Source organism: Sarcophilus harrisii, chromosome 2, assembly GCF_902635505.1.
Source record: "Sarcophilus harrisii chromosome 2, mSarHar1.11, whole genome shotgun sequence".
Classification (NCBI taxonomy): Eukaryota; Metazoa; Chordata; class Mammalia; order Dasyuromorphia; family Dasyuridae; genus Sarcophilus; species Sarcophilus harrisii.
Genome location: NC_045427.1, coordinates 596,350,715 through 596,376,533, shown reverse-complemented (window position 1 = coordinate 596,376,533; position 25,819 = coordinate 596,350,715). Strand labels below are relative to the sequence as shown.

The 25,819-nt window shown below is 34.6% G+C and overlaps 1 protein-coding gene across 1 annotated transcript in view; it reads right to left on the bottom strand.

Moving 5' to 3' along the window:
• The window catches only part of FRMPD2 (FERM and PDZ domain containing 2), a 319,487-nt gene that overhangs the window by 114,367 nt on the left and 179,301 nt on the right, over nucleotides 1–25,819 (bottom strand). The gene's annotated exons all lie outside the window — the stretch shown is intronic.

Below are 25,819 nucleotides of genomic sequence, written 5' to 3'. Positions count from 1 at the left end.
AACAACACATACTTCTTAAATATAAAAACTGTTCAAAATCTGAATAATCTGCCTCAAGTGGCAGTGAGTTTATCTTCCGTTAAAGTCTTCAATCATGGGCTAGACAGCTACTTATCATGAATGTCATAATGAAGATTCCTTTTGCCTATGAGTTTGACTGAGTAGCCATTGAGTTCCCTACTATTCTGTGAGGTCCCTTCCAACTCCCAAATTCTATTATGCAGTTATGACATGTCATTTTATAGACTTGTTGGCTGACTGATCATTTGATTCGTATTAACAATGGGGCCTGCAAGTGTCAGATGGCTTCCCCAGTGAATAGCTGAGTGGCTCAGTGAGAATATGACAAGCTTAAAATATAAAAGAACTACACTGAAAACTTAATATTTTAATGATGTGTGATCTCATCTATGTGAATATTTTGTCTACCTATGTAATACTCCCTTATTCTATGTTATTACATATACGCTGACCTCTTTGCTCCCCCTAAATTATCTATAGGTGATCTACCTACAAATCTATCTTTAAAAGGATACATGTTGTTTAAAGTAATAACTTTTACTTCTATCTAGAAGCAACATTATTAATAATGATTGATGTTTTCATAGTGTTTTGTCCCTATTCCTTTCTGTTAACACATTTTCTTAATGATATTGCTTTGATTATTTATTATTATTTATTTATTTTATGAATGTTAGTAATATCATTATACATTAAATTTTTTCATCACATTGCTAATTCATTTTAAATCAAGAAGCTTGCTTATACCCATTACATACCTCTTCGTTTCCATTGGGATCACTTACAATTTTTATTCTTTGGAGAGTTGTCATATTCCATGATCCAAAACCACATAGCATCACAAATCAATCTATTACTTAACATTTATCGAGGGCTTACTATGTTCTAGGCACTATTATAAACACTGGGGATTAAAAGAAAGGCAAACAGTCTTTGCTCAGAGAAAACATACGTTCTAATTAAGGGAAACAATATACAAAAACAATACATGTAAATGGCATGTTACCTTAGAGGGAAAGCCCTGGCAGATGGGAAGACCAAGTCAAGCTTCCTGTAGAATATGTCATTTCTCATCACCAGGAGAAAACAAAAGATGTATTTCTGCATTAGGCAGTAAAAAAAATTGCAGTTTTCCAAAAGGTATCCATTCTTATCTCTTCCCTGCTATTCAAGTCTGGAGTCCCTTCATTTTCCATTTGCAGAGCCTATCAAGATATAGATACTGATAGACTAATTCAATGAGCCACCTATCCAACTTCATATCATATCCTGAGCAACATTTGATCTTCACTCACTTTTTTTTTCTTTGAAGATGGCTACTTTTTTGACCCTGTGAATTACATTAAGGAAGATCTTTGTGTATCAGGTATAAGACCTTGATGTAAATAGCACAAGTAGTTTTATGCAGAAGCAGAAACAATGGTAGAATCTCATCTGTAGAAAATGTCTTTTCTATTAAGAATGTGCCCAGAACATTCCCCACTGAGAAATCAATTTTATTTTTTTTTTAAACATGGGAAAAATATATGTAAATCCAATATAGGAGTATATGTTTATATAATTATCTTGCTGCACAAGAAAAATCAGATCAAAAAGGAAAAAAATGAGAAAGAAAATAAAATTCAAGCAAAGGACAATAAAAGAAGTGAAAATGCTGTGTTGGGATCCACCCTCAGTTCTCACAGTGCTCTCTCTGCGTGTAGGTAGCTCTCATCATCATTGGAACTAGCCTGAATCATTGCTGAAGAGAGCCACGTCCATCAGAATTGATCATAGTATTATCTTGTTGTTGCCAGGTATCATTTCACTTAGCATCAGGTCATGTAAGTCTCTCCAGGCCTCTCTGAAATCATTCTGCTACTTGTTTCTTAAAAAACAATAATATTCCATAACAATCATATACTATAACTTATTCAGCCATTCTCCAATTGATGGGCATCCCCTCAGTTTCCAGTTTCTTGCCACTACAAAGAGACCTGCCACAAACATTTCTGCACATGTGCGTCCTTTTCCTCCTTTGAGATCTCTTTGGGATACAGGCCCAGAAGAGACACTGCTGGGTCAAAGGGTAAGCACAGTTTGATAACCCTTTGGGCCTAGTTGAGGAGTCACTTTTCAGTGGCAGGTCTTCTTGTTTTGTGCCTCACTTGCTATATATCTTTGATAGATCCCTCAAGCAGTTATTTTCACTGATTTTACTCATTAAGGAATTTTGTATGGTCTGAAGAGGCCTGGGGGAAAATTTTAGCCCTTAAGACTTCCTAATACTCTACTGAGTCATATATTTGTGTAAGATGAGTGTTCAAGAGGAAAGGAGAACAGGGTTAAAGCAAAGATGGCAAAGAAAGCCAGAAATTTGCCTGAGTTCTCTTCCAAACCTTTCTGAAAACCTATAAATAATGCTCCAAAATGAATTCTGGAGAGGCAAAACTCACAAAAAAGTGGTAAAAACAGTTCTCCAGCCAAAGATGAGTTAGAAGGTCTGGACAGGTCTGTCATACCAGGATGATAATAGAGCACAGTCCAGGGCAGATTGAGCCAGTATAACCAAATAGTGATCTTCTGAACCCCAGAATAATATGGGACCTGGTCACGCCCACCCAACACTGAAAGTTAGTCAGCACCGACCCAGCACAGCAACTTTTGCCTGGAGAGGAAGCTTGGACAATCTCCCCTTTGCCCAAAGAGCAGATCTCAACTGTAATGGGCCAGGACTCTGGAAAAGTATATTTGAAACAAGGATTCTTACTAAGTGTTAACTCAGTGGAATTGATAATACAATGGTTATCTAGTTTAGCATGGTGATTTATAGTTCTCTAGTTCAGTATGACTGAATTAATCTTACAACAAATAATGGTTCCCTAATGATATAACGATTGGCTTATACTCAGTATGATGAATGGATTTAATTGTATTTAAGAGGTCAGAGTCAGACCTAGAGATAGACTCAGAGACAGACTCTGAGGAGACAAGAAGACTGTAGGCTGGAGTTCAAGCTCTCAGATTGAGACAGACTTCAAGACAGAGACCACCATGGGGGCTCTCCTGCTTCCTCCACAGAAACCAAGACACATTCCAGAGGACTTCCAGAAAGCTAGCCTGGGCCCCAGGCAAGGAGACAGACTGTGAAGGAGACAATAAAAATTTGGACTTTATCCCTAGCTATTCTCATGGTGATTACTCTGCTGAAACAAAAGCTGGACCCAAGACCTCCGAAAGCTAACCAGAACATTACACTCAACCTTTAAAAATAAATGAGCCAAAAAGCAAAAAGACTCTGTTTTTTTGCATTTTTTATGGAGATAGATTTTTATGGAGAAAGAAAAGAACAGACCTCAAATTTGAGACAATAAAGGCAAATCATCTCCAGATGATTCCCCAAAGAGTGATATGAGTTGGTTCCCATCTCATAAGGCTCTCTTAGAAGAATTCAAAAAGGATCTTAAAAGAGAGTTATAAGAAAAATGAGGAAAAGAGATGAAAACATTGCAGGAGAGTTTAGAAAAGGAAACACAGAAATTATATGAAGAAAACTCCTTTCAAAATAGAGTTAGCAAAATGGAAAGAAACATATAACTCCTTACAAAATAGATTTGATGAAATGGAAAAAGAAAACAATTCCTTGAAAAACAGAATTTGTGAAATGGGGAAAAAAAATCCATTGAACTAAACAACTCATTTAAAAATTCAATTGGCCAAATGCAAAAGGAGATAAAAATGCTAACTGAAGAAAATAATTCACTAAAAATTAGAATTTAACAAATGGAAGTGAATGACTCAATGAAACATCAAGAATGAGTCAAACAAAACCAAAAAAATTGAAAAAATAATAGAAAATAGAAATAGAAAATTGGAAAAACAACTGACCTGGAAAATAGATCTGGGAAAGACAATCTAAGAATTATTGGACTTCCAGAAAACCATGATAAAAAAAAAGAACCTACAAAATATCTTTCTTTTTTTTATTTTAAATTTTATTTTTTATTATAGCTTTTTATATACAAAACATATGCATGGGTAATTTTTCAACATGGACCCTTGTAAAACCTTCTGTTCCAACTTTTCCCCTATTTCCCCCCACTCCCTCCCCTAGATGGGAGGTAATTTCATACATGTTAAATATGTTAAAGTATATGTTAAATACGATATATGTATACATATTTATACAGTTATCTTGTTGCACAGGAAAGAGCAGATTTAGAAAAAAAAAGATAAAAATAATCTGAGAAGAAAAAAACTAAAATGCAAGCAAACTTTAACAGAAAGAGTGGAAATGTTATGTTGTGGTCCATACTCATTTCCCAGTTTTCTTTCTCTGGTACACAATTATCTTTCAAGAAATCATCAAGGAAAACTGCTCAGAAGTCCTAGAACCAGAGAGTAAAATAGCCATTGAAAGAATCTACCAATCACCTCCTGAAAGAGACCCCAAAATGAAAATTCCAAGGAATATGATAGCTAAATTTCAGAATAATAAGATCAAGGAGAAAATGCTGCAAGCAGCCAGAAAGAAATAATTCAAATATTGAGGAGTCACAATCAGGATTTCCCAGGATCTAGCAGCTTCCACTTTAAAGGATTGAAAAGCATGGAATCTGATATTCCAAAAGGCAAAAGAACTTGTATTGAAGCCAAGAATCAACTATCCAGCAAAATTAAGCAGTATCTTTAAGTGGAAAAGATGGATATTCAATGAAACAGGCAAATTTCACTTATTTCTGATGAAAAGAATAGAGCTGAACAGAAAATTTGATCTTCAAATACAGAACTCAAGAGAAGCATAACAAGATAAAAAAGAAAAAAATTCTTTTAAAAGTTAAATAGCTTACAACCCTATAGAGGAAGATGATATGTTTAACTCTTAAGAACTGTTATCTCTGTTAGGGGTATACTTAGAGGGTGCAGGTTTAATTTGATTTTATTGTGATAATAGAAAAAAAGAAACTAGAAGTGGAAAGGGGATTGTACTGAAAGAAGAACGTGGAAGTAAAATAGGGTAAATCAAATCTCACAAAGAGACAAAAAAAGACCAATTATAATTGAGGGGAATAAGGAAGGATGATGAGCAATGTATGAATCTTATTCTCATCAGATTTGGTTCAAAGAGAGAATATCAGACATATTTAGCTTCACAGAGAAACTTGTCTCACCCTATAGGGAAGTAGATGGGGAAAGAAGAAAGGAAAAAGGAAGGCTAATAGACAGTAGAACAAAAGTAGAAGGGGAAAACTATAAGAAAGGGGGAGGGGCTGCAAAAAGGGAGAGCTATTTGAGGGAGGTGGTGGTCAGAAAGAAAATACTGGGAGGAGGGAAAGGGAGAAAGGAAAGAAAAAATATAACTTGGGGAAAATAAGATGGTGGGAAATACAGAATTAGTCATTTTAACTGTGAATGTGAATGGGATGAACTTTCTCATAAAACAGAAGTAAATAACAGACTGGATTAAAAGACAGAATTCTGCAATAGTTTTTTTTTTTGTTTTGTTTTGTTTCGATTTGTTTTTGTTTTACAAGAAATACATTTAAAGCAGAGCAATACATATAGAGTAATGGTAAAAGGCTGGAGCAGAATCTATTACACTTCAGGTTAAGTAAAAAAAAGCAGGGGTAGCAATTCTGATCTCAGATCAAGCAAAAGCAAAAATAGATCTAATTAAAAGAGATAAGGAAGGAAACTACAACTTGCTAAAGGGTACCACAGATAATGAAGGAATATAAATATTCAACATATATGCACCAACTGGTATAGCTATATCCAAATTCCTAGAGGAGAAGTTAAGAGAGCTTTAAGAAGAATTAGACAGCAAAACTATACTGGTGAGGGATCTCAACCTTGCTGTCTCAGAACTGCATAAATAAGAACCACAAAATAAATCTCCAAGTTAAGGAGATAAATAGAATTTTAGAAAAGTTAGGTATGATAGACTTTTGGAGAAAATTGAATAGAGATAAAAAGGAGTATTTTTTTTTTCAGTGGTTCATGAAACTTAAGACAAAAAATTGACCATGTATTAGGGCATAAAAACTTCAAAATAAAATGCAAAAAGGCAGAAATAATAAATGCATCTTTTTCAGATCATGATATAATAAAAATGACATGTAATAAGGGACCAGGGAAAATAGACCAAAAATTAATTGGAAACAAAATAAATAATCTCATCCTAAAGAATGATTTGAAACACCAAATCATAAACAAAATTAATACCTTCATTGAACAGAATGACAATGATGAGACAACATTCCAAAATGTATAGTATGCAGCTAAAGCAGTTCTTAGGGGAAGTTTTACATCTCTAGATGCTTATTTGCATAAAATAGAAAAAGAGAAGATCAATGAAGTGGGCATGCAACTAAAAAAGCTAGAAAAAGAACAAATTAAAACCTCCCACTTAAATATATTTACCAAATATGAAAATAAAAGAAGAAATTAATAAAATTGAAAGTAAAAAACTATTGAACTAACAAACTAAGAGCTGCTTTTATGAAAAAACAAACAGAACAGATAAACCTTTAATTAATTTGATTAGAAAAAGAAAAGAAGAAAATCAAATTATTATTATCAAAAATGAAAAAGTGAACTTTACACAAGAGAAAATTAGAGCAATAATTAGGAGCTATTTTGCCCAACTGTATGCCAATAAATTTGATAATCTAAATGAAATGGAAGAATATTTACAAACATATAGATTACCCAGATTAACAGAGGAAGAAACAAATTACTTAAATCGTCCCATTTTAGAGGAAAAAAATTTGAACAACCTATTCATTAACTCCCTAAGAAAAAAATCTGAAAAAAAAAAAAAAAAGAGAAAGAAAAAATCTTCAGAGCCAGATGGATTTACATGTGAATTCTACCAAACATTCAAAGAACAATTAATTCCAATACTATTCAAACTATTTGGAGAAAAACAGGGAAAGAAGGAATTCTATAAAATTCTTTTTATAACACAGCAATGGTGCTGATATGTAAACCAGGTAGAGTAAAAACAGAGAAAGAAAATTATAGACCAACTTCCCTAATGAACATTGACACAAAAATCTTAAATAAGGGATTTTGAAAATCAAGTAAAAGAGATAGAGGAAAAATTAGGGAAAGAACTGAGGAAGGAAATACAAGAAGTTAATGAGGAGAATTCCTTAAAAAGCAAAATTTGATAAATGGTAAAGGAGGCACAAAAGCTTAGTGAGGAAAACCATTCCTTAAAAATATGAATTGAGCAAATGGAAGCTAATGACTTTATAAGAAAACAAGATACAATAAAGCAAAACCAAAAAATGAAAAAATAGAAAAAAAGATTAAATATCTCATTGGAAAAACCACTGACTTGGAAAATGGATGCAGGAGAGATTATTTTTAAATTATCGGTCTATCTAAAAGTCAGGTTCAAAAAAAAGAGTCTGGACATCATCTTTCAAGAAATTATCAAGGAAATTCTCCTAATATTCTGAAATCAAGGGTAAAATAGAAAATGAAAGAATCTACTGATCACCTCCTGAAAGAGGTCCCAATATGAAAATTCCCAGGAACATTATAGCCAAAGTCCAGAACTCCCAGATCAAGGAGAAAATATTGCAAACATCCAGAAAGAAATAATTCAAATATAGTGGCACCACAGTCAGAATAACACAAGATTTAGCAACTTCTCCAATGAAGAACTGGAGAACTTGGAATATTGTATTCCAGAAAGTAATGTAGCTAGGATTATAACCAAGAATCACCTACCCAGAAAAACTTGAGTATAATCCTTCAGAGGAAACAGTGGATATTCAATGAAATAGAGGATTCTAAGTATTAACGATGAGGATTTTTTTGTTTATTTGGTTGTTTTTGCTGAGGCAATTGGGGTTAAATGACTTGCCCAGGGTCACACATAACTAGAAAGTATTAAGTGTCTGAGGTCAGATTTGAACCCAGGTCCTCCTGACTTCAGGGCTAGTGCTCTATCCACTGCACCAACTAGCTGACCCAAGGATTAATGATGAAAAAACCAGAGTTGAATGGAAAATAGGATTTTCAAGTACAGGACTTGGAAGAAGCATAAGGAGGTAATTAGGAAAGTTATAAATACTTAAAAATTTGTATTTCTACATGGGAGGATGACACTTGTAACTCATTAGAACTTTTTCATTATTATGGCAGTTAAAAGATATATACAGATGTATAAATATATCTATATCTATGTATATAGATATATATCCCAAAAGAAATAATTGAAGTACTATAGAGTGATAGGATAACACAAGATTCTACACTGAAGAATCAGAGAATTTGAAATGATATTCCAGAGAGCACAAGAGCTAAGATTAAAATAAAAAAATCACATACCCAGCAAAAATGAGTACAATCTTTCAGAAAATTTCAGAGGAAAGAGTGGATATTAAATTAATTTAGAGACTTTTAGGTATTTCTGATTAAAAGACCAGAGCTGAACAGAAAAATTGACCTTCAAATACAAGATTCAAGAGAAGCATAAAAAGGTAAACAGGAAAGGGAAACCATAAGGAACTTAATAAGCTTAAACTGTTTACATTTCTACAAGGGCAGATAATACAACTTATAAATGTATCCCCTTCATTATTAGGACAGTTAGAAGGAGAATATATAGATAGAGGACACAGGTATAAGTTGAATATAATAGGATTATATCTGAAAAAAATTAAAGGTTAAAAAAGAGGGATACACTGTAAGAAACAGAAAGGGAGAGGTAAAACAGGATAAGTTGTCTGATATAAGAGACATGAAAGAGCTTTTACTATGGGGGGAAGTTAGGAGATGTGGCAAGGAATGCTTGAAAATGTCATTGGTATTGGTTCAAAGATGGAACAATATAAGGTCTTTTTTATTAAAGCTTTTTATTTTTCAAAACATATGCATAGATAATTCTACAACATTAGCCCTTGCAAAACCTTATATTCCAGTTTCCCTTCCCTTCTTCCATCCTCCTCCCCTAGTTAACAAATAGTCCAATATATGTTAAACATGGTAGAAATATATAACACACAGTCTTAATTAATATCTTACCCTACAGGAAAGTAGAAGGTGAAGGGCAAAGAGAAGAGGGGGTGCTCATTAAAAGGAGAAATGATTGGGCAAGATGAAAGTCAGAAACAAAACACTTCTGAGGACGCACAGGATTAAAAGAGAGGTCAAATTTGAATTCAATTCTTTCGGACTCCAGGCTCAGCTTTCTATTCACTGTGCTACCTAAAGTGAGGTCAACATTTAGTATAAAATAAAAATTTCTGAGGAAACCTAAATAGCAGAGTGAGGGAAATGAGGTTTAAAACAAGCTTCTCAAAGTATATACCACAATAAACTATAAATAGATATAAAATTTAGTTACAAAAGTAATATTGTTAAAAAAAAAAATTAAAGTCGCTAGGAAGGAGATAGCTTTCACAAACGTAAATGGGGGAACGGGGCTAGGAGAGTTCATGACCAGATGAAGGTTAGAAAGGATCCAATGAGATTAAAAAACTTTTTATTGGTTACATAAATTTGAAACATTCTTGCCCAAATAAATTGATCCAGATATCATTATTAAAAAAAAAAAAAGAATGAGGAAGGGGGGAGGTGGGATTTAGCAAGAAATCTTTCTGATAAAGATTTAATATCCAAGATATGTTGGGAATTGATATAAGAATAAAAGTCATTCCTCAATAGATAGTCAAAGGATATTAAAAAGCAGGTCTCAAAAATGACAAATTATTAGCAACCTTAAAATAATGTTCCAGATTATTCATAACAGAAAATGATATATGAATACATCTTTAAAGTTTCATCTCATAGTGATAAAATTGGAAAAGATAACCTAAAAGTTGTAATTGTTCAAGAGACTAGAGGAGGAAAAGCATATTAATGTGTTATTCGTGGAACTGTGACTTGGTCATACCATTCTAGAATTAATTTGGAGATATGCCCCTAAAGTCATAAAAGTGGGTAAACCCTTTGATCCAGAAATATCACTAGTAGGTATGTCACCCCAAAATGATCAAAGAAAAAAAGCAATGATCAATATGCATAAAACTTTTTATAGTAGCAACTGTAGTAGCAATTAATAGCAAGGAATTAAAAATAAAGCAGATATCTATAAATTCAGAAACAATTGAGCTACTTAGATATATGTATATAACAGAATATTAATTTTTCTCTACTCTTTGTTTTCTCAACTACATGTAAAAAAATTTTAACATTTGTTTTTAATTTTGAGTTTCAAACTCTCTAACTGCTCCTTCAGCTCCCCCATTCTTGAGAAGGCAGGTATTTTGATATAGATTATCCATATGAAATCATGCAAAATATCTTTCCATTTTAGCCATGTTACTACAACAACAAAAAAGACCATGAAAAGAAAAAGAAAATTTAAAAATTATACTTTTTTCTGTAACTATTGAGATGACAATATGATTTATGTTGTTTTTGTTATAGAAATGGTCAGTTATGCTGATAGTTTTCCAAATATTCACTCAGTCTTGTATTCCTGGCATAAATCCCATCTAGTTATAATATATGATCTTTGTTATATATTACTGTAATCTCCTTGCTAATATTTTATTTAATTTTTTCTATCAATATTCATTACACAAATCATTTTATAGTTTTCTTTCTCTGTTTTTGCTCTGCCTGATTTGGGTATCAGCACTATATTTGCATCAAGGAATCTGAAAGGACTCATTCTTTTACTACTTTCCCAAATAGTTTATATATATGAACCAAACAAATGGAATAAAGAGTTTCAAAGCAAATATTCAAATTGATTTATGATCAAATTGATTTGGGGATTTTATCCTACAATGTGGATTATAATGCAACTATGTCTGCTCATCATATGTGACTTTTATCTACATGCCCTGAAAGTTAACCACAAGGGATGTATGTACCCAACATGCTAGAGCTTTTTCCTAACTTTCCTACATAATCACAAGGGTGATGGAACTAAAGGGACACTGACAATTTGTCTTGTCATTCCTCACTTTTCATTCTGAATCTCCATCTCATAATTTCTTAATTACATCCTTTACTACTGTTTCTCTTCAGGACTTTTTGTTAGTTAACTGTTTTGGGTTGATTGCTCCCACTATTTTTTCCATTGCCCTCTATGTGACACTTCTCTTTAGTTCTTTGATTTGTTGATATCTTGCCAAGCTTAATTTTGACTGTTTTTAGCTTCTACTACTTTTCTCTACTTTACGAGTTAAAACTACTTATAATTAGCTCTCATACTTTTTTATGAGATTTTTATATACAAATGTGTATTCTAAACTAGTGTTGCCTTTGGCACCCATCTCTTATTTCTCAAATAAGTTAAATGTTTGCTGACTAAGGCACTTCCTGAGTTGGCTGGTTTGTTTTTGTATTCTTTTTGTAACCTAGTAATTTACAATGTTTTAACTTCTACATTAAAATTATTACCATCAGTGTTGGTGTCATTTTTGATTGCCCACATAAATTCCTACTCTGATGCCTTTAATATGGTGATCCTGGGTTTGAATGCTGTGCCAAAGAAGCATAAGTTCTTGCAAGTTCTACCATTCAAAGAAGTCTCAGAAATATTTTGTGTCTATCTTCTGAGGATTATACTGGATAAGCACAAAGAAGTATATCACCAAAAGGCTGGCCAGCTAGGGGTATTATAAATGTTATATTTAGCCCTAACAGCCCATGAAACAAAGAAAACAATGATGGAAATGGGAACACAATATACTGAGAAACACACAGATCATCAATAAATTTTTATTTGGCAAGTGGTACTCTAAATATGAGTTAATTGTCCAGTGACCATTGAGTGGATATATTGGTATTAAAGCTGAATCCTATTAATCTTGACGTCCTGCTATAAACTGCAGCCCCAACCATAAGATTAGGAAGTAATTTGATAATATCCATCAACTGGGGTATGGCTGAACAAGCTATGGTATATGGTTATGGGAAAATACAATTGTGTTTTTAAAAATGGAAAGCAGTATGGTTTCAGGAAAAACCAAGACTAGAACAACTTATATATACATATACATATGATGTAAAGTGAAGTGAGGAGAACCAGGAGAGCATTGTATATAACAACAGAAATATTGTAATGGTGTTCAACTGTGAAAGACTTAACTACACTGACCAATACAAAGATTTAAGACAACTCTGAAAGACTCATAAAAAATGTTATACACTTCCAAAGAGAAAACATATAAAATGTAAGTTAAGATTAAAGTATTTTTTTGCTTTATTTTTCTTAATTTTTTTTCAACATGACTAATATAGACTTATACTTTGCATGATTTCACATATATAATACAGATGATAATGCTTGTCTTTAAATGGGTAGGGAAAAGACTGGAGGGAGAAAATAAATCAATAATAATTTATCTCTTTAAAAAAGGAAGTAATTTGATCACTTTCTATATGGGGTGGATTGCGATCAAAAAGGAGTGAAGAGGAGCCTGTATTGTAGTTGTTAAAAGAAATTTGGGCTTACCAAGAGACAGATAATTAGAGAGAAGAAAGGCTGTCTAAATGAGACTAGAAATATACTATAGGCAAACAATAACCAGTCAACAGAGAGCCGTACTTTAAGCAGTCAGCCAGTCAATAAGCATTTATTAAGCACTTACTATATATTAGGTACTGTCCTAAAGACTGGAGACATAAAAGCAAAACATACTATCAGTCCTCAAGGAGCTCACAATTTAATAGGAGAAGTAACATGGAAATAACAAAATAAAAACAAGCTATGTATGGCACAAAAAAGAAGTAGTCAGCAGAAAGAAGGTGTTAGAATTAAGAGAAGTTGGGACAAGGTGGAAGTTTAGTTTAGACTTAAAGAAGCCAAGAGGTGAAGATGAGGAGGGAGAGCATTTCATGAATAGGAGACAATAAGGGCTAAAAGATAAAATGAATTGTTAAAGAAACAACAAGAAAGTTAATGTTACTAGATCAAACAGTATCTATCAAGTTACAAAAAGAGTGGTAATGGGATGGGGAAACTATGTTATAAAGGGTTTTAAATACTAGAGGATTTTATATTTGATCCTAGAGGTTATAGGGATCCTAAAGATTATATTACTGAATTTGTGGGTGACATTGGTTGGACCTATGCTTTAGGACAATAACTTTGATGGTAGAGTGGAGGATGGACTGGAATGGGAAGAGACTTAAGACAAGCAGGCCCACCATCAGGCTACTGTAGTATAATAAGTTGAGGACCTACAACATGATGGTGACAGTATCAAAGAAAAGAAGGGACTATTTTTAAAGATGTCGCAATGAGGAACTCAATAGACCTTGGTAACAGACTGGATATTCAGGAATCGGAGTGAGAGGTAGTGAGGAGCAAAGGATAACATCTATTAAACAGGTTCCGATCCTGAGAGACTGGGAGGAGGGTTTGCTATCTATAATATTAGGGAAGTAGAGAATATAAATTTAAGAGAAAGATAATGACTTCTGTTTTGGACATGTAGAATTTAGGTTGTCTATAATACATAAAGTTTGAATGTCTAATAATTGATGATGTGAAGCTGTAGGTAAGCAGAGAAGTTAGAACTGAATAAGTAGACTTGAAAATCATCATCATAGAGATGGCAATTGATTCCATAGAAGCAGATGGCATTACCAAGTGAAATAGAATATAAGAAGATGAGAAAATGGCTTAGGACAGAAACCTGTGGAATACCTGTGATTATCAAGTATTACCTGTATGTAGATCCAGGAAAAAGAGAAGAGTGGTCAGATAGATAGAAAATCAGAAGTAATCACTGTCCTGAAAATCTAGGGAGAATAAAGTATTAAGGAGAAGAGAGTAATGGATAAAGTCAAAGACAAAGGAAGTTAAGGATTAAGGAAAGACCATCAGATTTGGCCATGGAAGAATCACTAGTGACTTTGGATAAAGTGATTTTAGTTAAATGATAAGGCTGGAAGTCAAATAAGGAAGAGTTTAAGAAGAGAGGAAGTGGAGGAATGTAGTGTAGGAAGTATCTCTAAAGAGATTAGACATAAAAGGCAGAAAAGATTTATAATGATAATTATCAGGAATGAAAGGATCATTGGATTTTTTTTAGTTTAGAAGAGATAAACATGTCTATAGGCAATAAAAAAGCAACCAACAGACAGAGAGTTAAGAGTGGGGATGATAAAGGGGTTAATCTTCTAGAGGAGACTGGGTAGAATGCGATGATTTGTGCAGATAAAAGCATTTGTCTTTGTAAGGAGAATCACCTTTGAATGTGTGTCAGAGGTGTTGGAAGAGATAGTGCTAAAGGCATCTGTGTGGTGCAAGATTAGCAGGAAGGAAGAAGAAGGAAATCTCAGTGAAGAATCTCAATTTTTTTCTACATTTGTAGAATACACATTCAGGACAGTTGCATGATTTTATCCATTTTCATTTAGTAGTACATATTTAGGAGTGAAGGAAGAATATGGGGAGAGTTATCTAAGCCTAAGACTTGAATGGTTGTCCTTGGTGATATGATCAGGAAACTAGGGACTCAAGAGAAGAAGACAATAAGGGAACATGAGTGGTAATGGACCTTTTTGTCAACTGGCTGTGCTGGAAAGAAGCTGAGGAGTCTTCTCTCTCCCTTTTCCCTCCCACCTGCAAATAGAGATTTTTTTTTTTCACTAGAGCTTTCTACATCTGTTAAACAGACCCTTCCCTATGCATTTGGGAGGATTTTTAATTAATCTTGGTTCATTTACATAAAGAGTTCATTTTCCATGTTTTTGCTGAATATAACTAAATGCTGCCCAAGGGCAGTTCTAAGGAAATTTTACATTTCACATAATTTTTAAGCCTTAATTCTGATTTGATATTCAAGGAGACCATCTAGGGACATACTTTATGAGCCATTTTATCCTATATAATAACAATAATAACAAACAATAACTGATATTTATATAGCACATTAAGGTTCACAAAGTGTTTTGCATCTCATTTGTTCTTCACAACACCCCTGTGATGTAGATGCTATCATTGTCCCCATTTTATAAATGAGAAATAGAATTAGATAGAGCGTTGTGATCCACAAAAGCAGTGCAAGTGCAGAATCTTTAGTCGATTTTTCACATTACAACAGCACCAGATGTGAGGAGTTGGGGGAGGGAAGAAACAATTGCTGTAGAACAATCAGCTTGGGAAGTTTGAGTTAACTTTGCTCCAGGTGGATGATTTTGGACCCAGTTTAGGCCTTTTGGATTTAAATCAGATCGAGGACAATCATATAGAGAGTTCTTGAAATCCCAGACAGCTTTCTTGTGCGTTGCTTTCAACAACATTACTGGTGCCTTTAATACATTTTTATCTTTCTGTGAACTAACTTTTTTTAATGGGTAGGTAAGTGACCCAATGATAGCATGCTTGATCTGAAGGATTCATCTTCCTGAATTCAACTCCAACCTTATGCACCTACTAGCTGGGTGACCCTTTTGATGCGGGAAAGATTCCAATCTTTGATTCCCAACCCCCCTAGCTAATGTAAATTACCCTTTGACTCACAAATCCTGGTCCCTTTGAATTCCAATAGAAGGTCCGGACCTATCCCAGCCCCACCCGGATCTGAGCCAACTTTGGGGCTACACCCCAAAGCCCCTCGAGCTAAGTCTCCGACTTAAAAGGACCACACTGGGAACCCCTCTTTGCAGAGATTCCAAACATGGTCGCCATGTGAGGACCCTCTGTCCACTGGACCCTCTGTCCAGTGCCCTCCTTATCTCTACCTTCACCTATCTCCTACTTCTAAACTCAGTAATAAACCTCTTTTATTAATCAAGCTCTCTGGGCTAATAAATGCTTTTATTGGGAATCCGGCCCGCTTCTAGACCTCATATACCGCCGTATCCTTGCGCCGAATCTAAGGGGGTTGCAGGGGAACTCTGTTTGACTCCCTGTACCCCAAACCTGCCACTAGACCTAACTAAACCCTAATTTCATTTAGGTATTCCAAATGTAGACCTCAACATGTGGTCTACACCTCAACATTCGGTTCCTAACCTCAACACTTTCACCTTTGTGTTTTTTCCCTTTTTGTTCTGATTTTTCTTTCACAACATGACTAATATGTAAATATGTCTTAAATTATTGTACATATATGACATCTCAGATTGCTTGCTGTCTTGGGAGAGGGGAGAGAAAGAAGGATGAAAAAAATTGGCACACAAAGTCTTACAAAAATGAATGTTAAAAACTATTTTACGTGTAATTGGGAAAATAAAATACTATAATTAGGGAAATGAGTATTTGTATGTACTGGATGTGGAAAGTATTAAATAACACCACAATGAATAAAGTCATCTACATTTTAGCAGACAGGAAAAAAAAACATTATTGATGTGAGAATTTATCCCTAAATTGGTTATCTGGGGTCAGTTATATAACTGACTCATCACAGATAAGAACATAATTTATAATAAACAGGGAAAAAGAGCAATAATAAGGAAAAAAAGAACATTTTTTTTTAAAATGAGAAATGAACAACAGAAATGCAAATGAATGATTTTAAAGTACAAAAAAGGAACAGAAGGAGAGTCAAAAAGGGTTACAGACAAGGAAAGCAGCACTGGAACTACCATTATTCAATTTAATATATACTATCTTATGCTATCTCTCCTGTTGTTTTGTACATAGCAATGTTCAAATTTGTTGATAAAGATATAAAAGGTTTAAAAATCAATCCCAAAATGCATTTTAAAGTGTCACCTCTAGTGGAACTCCAAGATGACACAAAAGTGTCATCTCCATTTCCTGGTGGAGCATATAGCTAGTTCTACAATTAACTGTAATTAATAATAGCCAACATGTAATCCTACTTTAAAGTTTCCAAGTCTCATTTGCTCTTAACAATAGCTGATATGTATATAATTCTTTAAGTTTTGCAAACTTTATCTCATTTAAGCCTAACCATAACACCATGAGTTTGATAAAATAATTTTAATTCCTCCAATTGTTATTAATTACCTCTCAAAAATTATAATGTATCTATTTTGATTGTATTTTGTTTTTAGTAATCTGTATTCATACAGTGTTCTCTTTCCATATCCAATTCAGAATATATGCACTTGAAGACAGAGATTATTTCCCTTTTGGTTTTTATCTCTCCATTCCTAATATATATCTAGCACTGAATAAATTCTGGATGATTGTTTAATTATTACATACCTCATTTCATAAGTGAGGAAGTTGAAGCTCAGAAAATTTAAGTGAAACCATTGCCTATAATTTCAAAGTTAGCAAGTATTAAATGAAAACTTTTATTCATGGTTTTCCTGATTCTATATCCAACACTCTTATCAATCACATCAATAATTTATTTTTTTTTCATTTATGATGAGCCACTAAAGTCACTAGTATTCCAAATACTCCTGAAAGTGCTATCATAGTTCAGATTAATCAATCTATTCCATGATATGTCCACTTGTCCTTCACCTTCCAGATTAATCTATTAATGTTCTCTAGATTGTCTGGTTTAATGGTTCTCAGACCAGACTTTTTTTTGGCTCTTTTTTCTCTACACTATTTTTAGATATTTAGTTCTTCCTCCACAGGGTTTTACAAAAAAGCTCACTCTCTATGCCTGTGCTGCCCTTGGCTGGAAGAATATTTTGTTTGTCAAAGAGAATCAACTGTTTTCTAAACTCTTTTGCCCTCCTCATTATGATGAATATATAAATATTAACTTCTCTTAGAAACACTAATAACAGAGCCCATATCTTTAGTCTTATTATTTTTTCAGAAGTAACTTATTTGAATAAATTTTGTTAAAGCCATTGTAATTATGTAAGTAATGTCTTTTCCTCTACTCCATACCTTTTTTTAAAAAGTTTTTGATTTTGACATTTGTTCTAGTAAGTTGATAGCTTGACTCCATAAAGACTGTGGATTCTGGAATGGTTATATTTTTTCCTCTGCTAAAAGAGTCAATTTCATTTTTTATATTGATGTTCAAAGTTATTCTTTCATGTGGTCTGTTTAAAGAAAGCATTTATGGTATAAATGCATGAGGCTTCTGAATAATCTACAAATCTTTTTTAATTCTTAATTTTGAATCATATTTTTACAGTATTCTTCTCTCTCTTTTTTTTTTTTTCCTATCTTCATATGAAGATCACCAGGTATCAATGCATTTGTTGATTTGGTTAGAGGATCTTATTATCTCCATAGAATTTCTCTATTTAATGTTAGCATTTGGGTCATAATTAAACTCATGGTGCTCTATTTGTTTGCACACATCTCTAGACATAATATTTCTTGATTGTATAATGAAACTAGCTCACCCAATTTCTTTTTCCCCTCTGTGAAGAAACCTGTAAATCATATCTATCATTTTGCTTCAATTTCATTAAGCATTCTAATTTTATCTCTGTCATATATCAATATGGATGCAGTTGGGTGCCTCCAAAAGTATATCAACTGTATCACTGGACAAAGGTCTCACAGTTGGATTCAAGTACATGTTCCAAAAGACCTTGCAACTATTTGTAGCATCTTTTCTTGCCACTGTCACTGCAGAAGAAGGGAGCCACATGAGACTGAGAGGTCTCTTTTATTATGATTTGTTTCAAAGGCTCCCATGGCCTGTGAATTCACCTTCTCAGGGCCAAATTCCTGGTGATAAGCATCTATGCACCTAGTGAGCCTCGTCCTCAGACAGATGACCTATTTTATTGTCATGAACCATATACAAAGCTCTTCTATCTTAAAACCTGCCAGACCTGGATGTTTTCTGGGAACATTTTTGAGAATACAGAATTAACTCATGCCATGATGAACTATCAAAGTAGAACTCTTTAGTGAATAAGATTGCAAATTTTCCCTAAATTCCCCCACTTAAGGCAAAGAGGCAATATGGAATAGTAGATAGGAAGCTGGCCCTAGATTCAGGAAAACCTAGATTCAAGCATGACACCTATGGCTAAGTGAATCGGGCTTTGTAGGCCAGTTAATGTCCCTAGGAAATTCTCTAAAACTTTTAAGTTAGGGAGCAGGGCTCATCTGTATCTTTGCAAGGAATTCTCTTGGTAGGAATCTCCTATTCCAGGGAAATCAAGGGCCAGAATCAAAATAAAAAAAGCTATCCTCAATAATGACCCTGTCAAATGCAGGGATCCTCAAACTTTTTAAATAGGGCGCCAGTTCATTGTCCTTCAGACTGTTGGAGGGCCGGACTATAGTAAAAAACAAAACTTTGTTTTGTGGGCCTTTAAATAAAGAAACTTCATAGCCCTGGGTGAGGGGGATAATTATCCTCAGTTGCTGCATCTAGCCCGAGGGCTGTAGTTTGAGGAACCCTGGAAGGCTTATTGTTTCCATTTCCTGAATAAATTCTACTCAGAGAGGTGCCATAATGGATAGAGCATTGAGCCTGAAGTTAGGAAAACTTAAATTCAAATCTATTCTCCAGTACTTACTGGCTATGTAATGCTGGGTGAGTTATTTAATCTCTGCCTGCCTCAATTTCCTCAACCATAAAATGGGAATAATAATAGCATCTACCTGGGAGATTTATGTGAGCATCAAATGAGGTAATATTTGTAAATTGCTTAGCACAGTGTTTGGCAAATAATAGGTACTTAAAAAATGTTTTTCCCCTCCTCCTTCTCCCTTGTGAGGGGACTCACAAAATCCCCTTTCTTCCCCCCAAAATACCTACTTTCTCTGATTAGGCTGCCATGTTCTAGAGTTTCCTTCATGTCTGTAGGTTCTTTTTAGATGGGGCAAATAGCTCAAGAAAGGTATTATAAGAAAATTCTGAAAGGCAAAAGGGGAATAGAAGTAATTCAGAATAAAGACAATATCATTTTATCACTGGAAGGATGGAGAAGCTGGGATGACAATCAGAGAAAGTGAGTATTCTAGTGGAGAGAATCCTAATGGATTGCCATTATTTCCACTGTGATACTCTGGTCATTTACATGCACACAATCTTTCAAGGATATGAAATACAATATGCTAAATGGTAAGTTTTGTGGAACATTCGTAAATAACCATATTTGAAAGTTATTATTTCAAGCAGGAAAACAATAGCATTCCAAAGTCCCCACAGGGCATTCCCTAATATCACTTACAATTCTCGGTAAAGACTCAGTTCATCCAAGGATCTGCAACGTACACCTCTGCGGCTGGCTGGTGTAGCTGTTACAGAGAAGTCCATTGCCCTGCCTCCCTTTGGCTAAGGTTCAATCTGGAAAAGATGGTCTGTATTATGTCCCTCTATTGGTTAAAGTCCTTTCCCAGTATCCTACAACTCCAGTCCTATGGCTCTCAACAGAGCCATTTCTAGTGGTCTAGACTAATGAAGTTTCAATGCTCTCTGACTGAATGAACCCCACTCTTCTGCCAGAATTGACAGGAGGGCTTGGTCCACCCACAGTGCTTAACTCCTCTACCCCACATCCTCCACTAAGCCTTTGCTTTTACTCTCAGGGCTGTTACTTCCTGTCAAGCCTGGCCCCCCACCTCCTGACCCATCACCTCTAGGTGAATTAGTCACTTTTATCCCCAAAGCACAGAGGAGCCTAAATGCTACACAGTCTAACCCACCAGATCCTGCACTCAATCATTTGTTAGTTATTCAATAGTTGTGAGTCTCACTTCCCTAACCCAATAATAACATACCATCCATTCTTGGGCAGATATATGCTTTGCAGTTAAAGCAGAGGAGTTAGATCCATGATAGGTTCAGGCTGATTACTGTTTTTACTGGGAAATGGGGATTCGTATCCAGAAAGAACAGACTTGAAGTGGGTCAGAGATCCAACCGTTGATTGGACAGGCTGGCATGGAAGGTTTCAGCGAGGGTACGTCACTCAATAGGAGTGCCAAAAAAGAACAATTTTAACAGTGAGTTGTTTTGATGGAGAACCTCTGAAACCTGAGTCCTTTGATTTTGTACAGCTTTAGTTCCCCTGAGTAAAAATAGTCCTTTTCACTCAGCCACAGGACTTCAATGTCTCTGTTTGGGGAATGGAGGAGAGAAAATCTGGACTGTGCCTTCCCACTGACCTGAGGACTGGAGTGGGATCAGTACGCCCTGAGTTTACCAGGAGCAGGCCTCTTCTTAGCAGCAGTCATTCTCATCTCAATATAAGAAGACCTGGGTACCAGCCTGTGACGTTTACTAGCTCTGTGACAAAGGACAAGGCTCTAGACTTCTCTGAGCCTCAATTTTCTTATCTATAATGTAGGGAGGAGTCAGCATGGCATCATGCACAGGTCATTTCTGAATCATAATTTGTTGAAAGTCCTGCCTTTTGTCAAAACCTAGCTTGTGACCCTACGTAATTTCCCTCACCCCTCAAATCACTAGGCAACTTTGTAAGATGATAAATTGCAGGAATTTTCCAGGGGATTTGACAAAATGAATTCCTCATGGAGAAAAACAGTGAAATCATAGAATGGCCAAAACATTAAAATATCAATATCTGTAGTGCCTACGCCCCATAAGATTATCATTAAGCTAAAGTGAAATGAAATGTGTAAGGGGTTTTAACCTGCATCCTCCACTAAGCCTTTGCTTTTACTATTTTTTTTTCTTTACACTTTTACTCTTTTTTTCTTTTTGCTTTACACTTTTAGAGTGACAGATAAATATCAATAACCATTATCATTTACCAGTTAATAGCTGTTAAAACTAGAAAGAGGCTCAATCTGGCAGATATCTCTTATAATCTTTTTTCTGCAGTCTTTCAAGCCTAAAATGGACTTATATCATGACAGGGTGGGTGCTCAATCAACTTTCACGGCTTAGAGTTTGAAAGTTTGTACTTTGTAATAGGAGAAGCAGCAGATACCGTGCATTGAGAGCAGGTCTCTGAAGTCCTAGATTCAAACCCAACTCTGACAAATACTGATTGGGTGATACCAAAGTCATCATTCACCCCCTCAGTCACAGACATCTCACTAAGACTAGACTAAGGTGAAGAAAAAGTAATAAATGGCATTGGTAAAAAGAGTTTCCTCTCCAGGATTTCCCTGTAATCGTGGAAGTAATAAGAAAAGAAGAGGTTACTGAATGTTGTACCTCTCTCTCGGATTGTCATGATGTATGCAAAGGCCTCTGTAACTAATGAACATTAGCCATTTTTCTCCTAAGTTCCAGCCTGGATGATGGTCAGAATTACTAAATAAGGGATGCATTCCATTCCCTCATTTTCACTGAAAAGTCAGCCCCCTGAGCCAAGCAGAAGCTTCACAGATTTTAGGATGCTCAGATTATAGAACTAGAGGTGGAAAATATGTGGTCACCTAGGTCCATTGACTCATTTTACAGACAAGAACACTGAGCCCTGGAAAGTGATTCATTCAATTTGAATAAGATCACCTGGTTCTAAATCCAGAATCCTTTTTCACTGAACCATACTCACCAAGAACAAAGCTTCTTAAACTGTGGGTCATGATCCCATATGGAGCCACATAACTCAGTGTGGGGGGATGCAAAATTATGATTTGTTATCAGTAAATGTTTTATTTGTATATCTATTTTATATACTTATATACCTGGAGTTATGTGAAAATTTCTTGGGTAAAAAGAGTGGAAAAAGTTTAAGAAATTAGATGTATCCCAACATGTCAGACAAGGTTATTTCCTGACTCAACAAGATGATTTCCAGAGTGTCAGAAATTTGCCTATTAGATCAAAGAAGGGCAACTTGTCATAGCCAGCCTAGTCCAAAGATATTAGCTCAGGAGCTAGGCAGTGGTTTACTCAAGATAGCCCAACATAGCAAGGCCAGCCAGAAATATTCTCCAGATTAGTAACAATGAAAAGGATCCTCTGAGCAATCAGAACTTGTTACATCAACACAGTCAAGTTGTTAGTCAAGCCAAGAGTCAAATAAATATAACAGAAAACAGAAGATTAAGGTGAAATGGCAGCAGAAATCAAAGAGATAAAATCAAGAGTTAACCCTTGCACTCCTGCTGACTAATACCTGCTTTTAGATCTTCTCTCACACACACACTCTTCCAGGAATTCTGTGTTTGCTCCCACACTGGTCTGGCAGCCAAGACAGCTACATTTGACCTTGTCTACTATTTGTAGCTCTCTACTAAATAAATGCTTTTTTGTGTGCTAGATTGTAAGAAAACTTGTGCCATGGGATCGTGTATCCTTTATTCCTTTGTATTTCTTTGCTATTATTTGAAAATAATTCTGAACTTTCCCATGATTAAAAATTGTGAATGGAAATTGAGGAAAGCATTAGATAAGCATCCCCACCCCGGATCACTGTCTTATCATAATGAATGTGTTTGTGTAGCTCACTGAAACTATGAGCTATACTGTGCAGATTACCTACAATGGACAGATTATAGTTGAGAGTTCTGATAAAAAGTGATCCACTTGATTTCAGACAGGCTTGGAGAGACCTGCATGAACTAATGCTAAATGAAATGAGTAGAACCAGGAGATCATTGTGCATGGCAACAGCAAGACTATATGATAACCAGTTCAGATTTCAACAGTGAGATGATTCAAGCCTTTTCCAGTGGCCTTGTGATCAAAAGAGCCATCTATACCCAAAGAGAGGTCTGCAGGAACTAAGAATGGTTCACAACATAGTATTTTCACTCTTTTTCTTGTTGTTTGCTTGAATTTTATTTTCTTCATCATTTTCTTTTCTGGTTTGATTTGATTTTTTTTTTTTTTTACAGCAAGATAATTGCACAAATATGTGTGCATATATTGCATTTAACATATATTTCTACCATATTTAACATATATTGGACTACTTGCCATCTAGGAGAGGGGGTTGAGAGAAGGGGAGAAAAATTTGAAATAAAACATTTTGCAAGGGCTAATGTTGCAGAATTATCTATGCATATGTTTTGAAAAATAAAAAGCTTTAATTAAAAAAAAATGATCCACTGCAAAAGTGTTTGCTTCTTGAACTTAGAGTTGAGTATGGTTCAGATTTCTCTTGTTGCATAATTCACACAAATTGAAGAAAGTAGGAGAAATTATCAGACCATAAGGGTATGATCTACATAATATCCCTTATGAACTAAAAGTGATGCATAGATTTAAGGGATTAGATATGCCCAAGAATGTGCCTGAAGAACAGAGGTTAGCAATATTATAGCAAGAAAAAAAATGTCCAAAGAACAAGAAAAAGAAAGTAAAACAATTGTCTGAAGAGACTTTACAAATTGTTGGGGAAAGGAAAGTAAAAGAGGAAGGAGAAAATGTTAGATAAACCAAATGAATGCAGAATTCAAGGAGATATAAAAAATTTTCTTCAATGAGGAAAGTGTTTTTTAGCAATGCAAAGAAATAGAAAAAATAATAGAATAGGGAAAAAAAGAGATCTCTTTAAGAAAATTAGACATTTTATACCAAAAAAAAAAAAAATGGGCATGATAAAAGACAAAAATGGTAGGGACTTAACAGAAATAGATAAGATTAAGAAGAGTTAGCAAGAATACCTAAAAGAACTATATGAGAAAGTTTAACATCATCAATAATCAATAATCAATAATGGTGTGGTTACTAATCTAGAGCCAGACATCATGGAGAATAAAAGCAAGTAGATCTTAAAAGCATTGCTTAACAATAAGCCTAGTAGATATAATGGAGTTCCAACTAAGATATTTAAAATCCTAAAAGATGATCTTTTTAAAAAGTTACACTCAATATGCCAGCAAATTTAGAAAACTTAACTGTGGCTAATAAATTGGAAAAGATCAGTTTATGTTCCAATCTTAAAAGAGGGCAATGATATGGAATTTTCAGATTGCTTTCATGTCACAAGCTAGCTAGCTTATGTGTAAGATTCTACAAGCTAGATTTCAACAACATGAGAACCATGAGTTACCAAGAGAACAGGTTAGTTCTCAAAAGACAAAGGAAATAGAGACCAAGTTGCCAACATTTGCTGCATCATGGAGAAAGCATTTATTTCTGCTTCATTGACTACATTAAAAGCTTTGGCTGTGTGGATCATAACAAAATGTGACAAGTCCTCAATGAGATGGGAGATTACCATATCACTTTACTCATCTTTTGAGAAACTAAGAAGTGAACCAAGAAGCAACAGTTAGAATTAAACATGGAATAATTGAATGGTTTAAGATTGGAAAAGGAGCATAACAAAGCTATATATTTCCACCACCTTAATTTATTTAACTTTTATGCAGAGTACACCATATAAAACGCCAAACTGGATAAATCAAAAAGTGGAATTAAGTTGTCAGAAGAAATATCAACAATCTCAGATATGTAAATGATACCACTCTGATGGCAAGAGGAATTAAGAAGCCTTTTGATGAGTGTGAAAGAGAACAGTGTAAACACTGTCTTGAAGTCTAACATTAAAAAAAAAAATAAGATCTTGGCAACTGGTCCCATCACTCCCTGGCAGACAGAGGGATAAGAATTGGAAACAATGTCAAATTTTATATTTTTGGGCTCCAAGGTCACTGCAACTGATGACTGAAGTCATGAAATTAAAAGATGCTTGCTTCTTGGAAGGAAAGCTATGGTAAATCTGGACAGCATACTAAACAGCAGAGATATTCACTTTGCTCATCAGGTCTGTACAGTCAAAGCTATGGGTTTTTTTTTTTCAGTACCAAAGTATGACTATGATAGTTTGACTATAAAAGAAACTGAGCATTACAGAATTAATGCTTTCAAATTGTGGTGCTCAAGATGATTTTTAAGAGTCCTCTGGACAGCAAGATGATCAAATTAGTCAATACTTAAAGAAATTAATTCATACTATTCACTGGAAAGTCAAATATTGAAACTGAAGCTTAAATATCTTGACCACTTAATTGAAGATGTAACTCAATGGAAAAAAACCCTGATGTTGG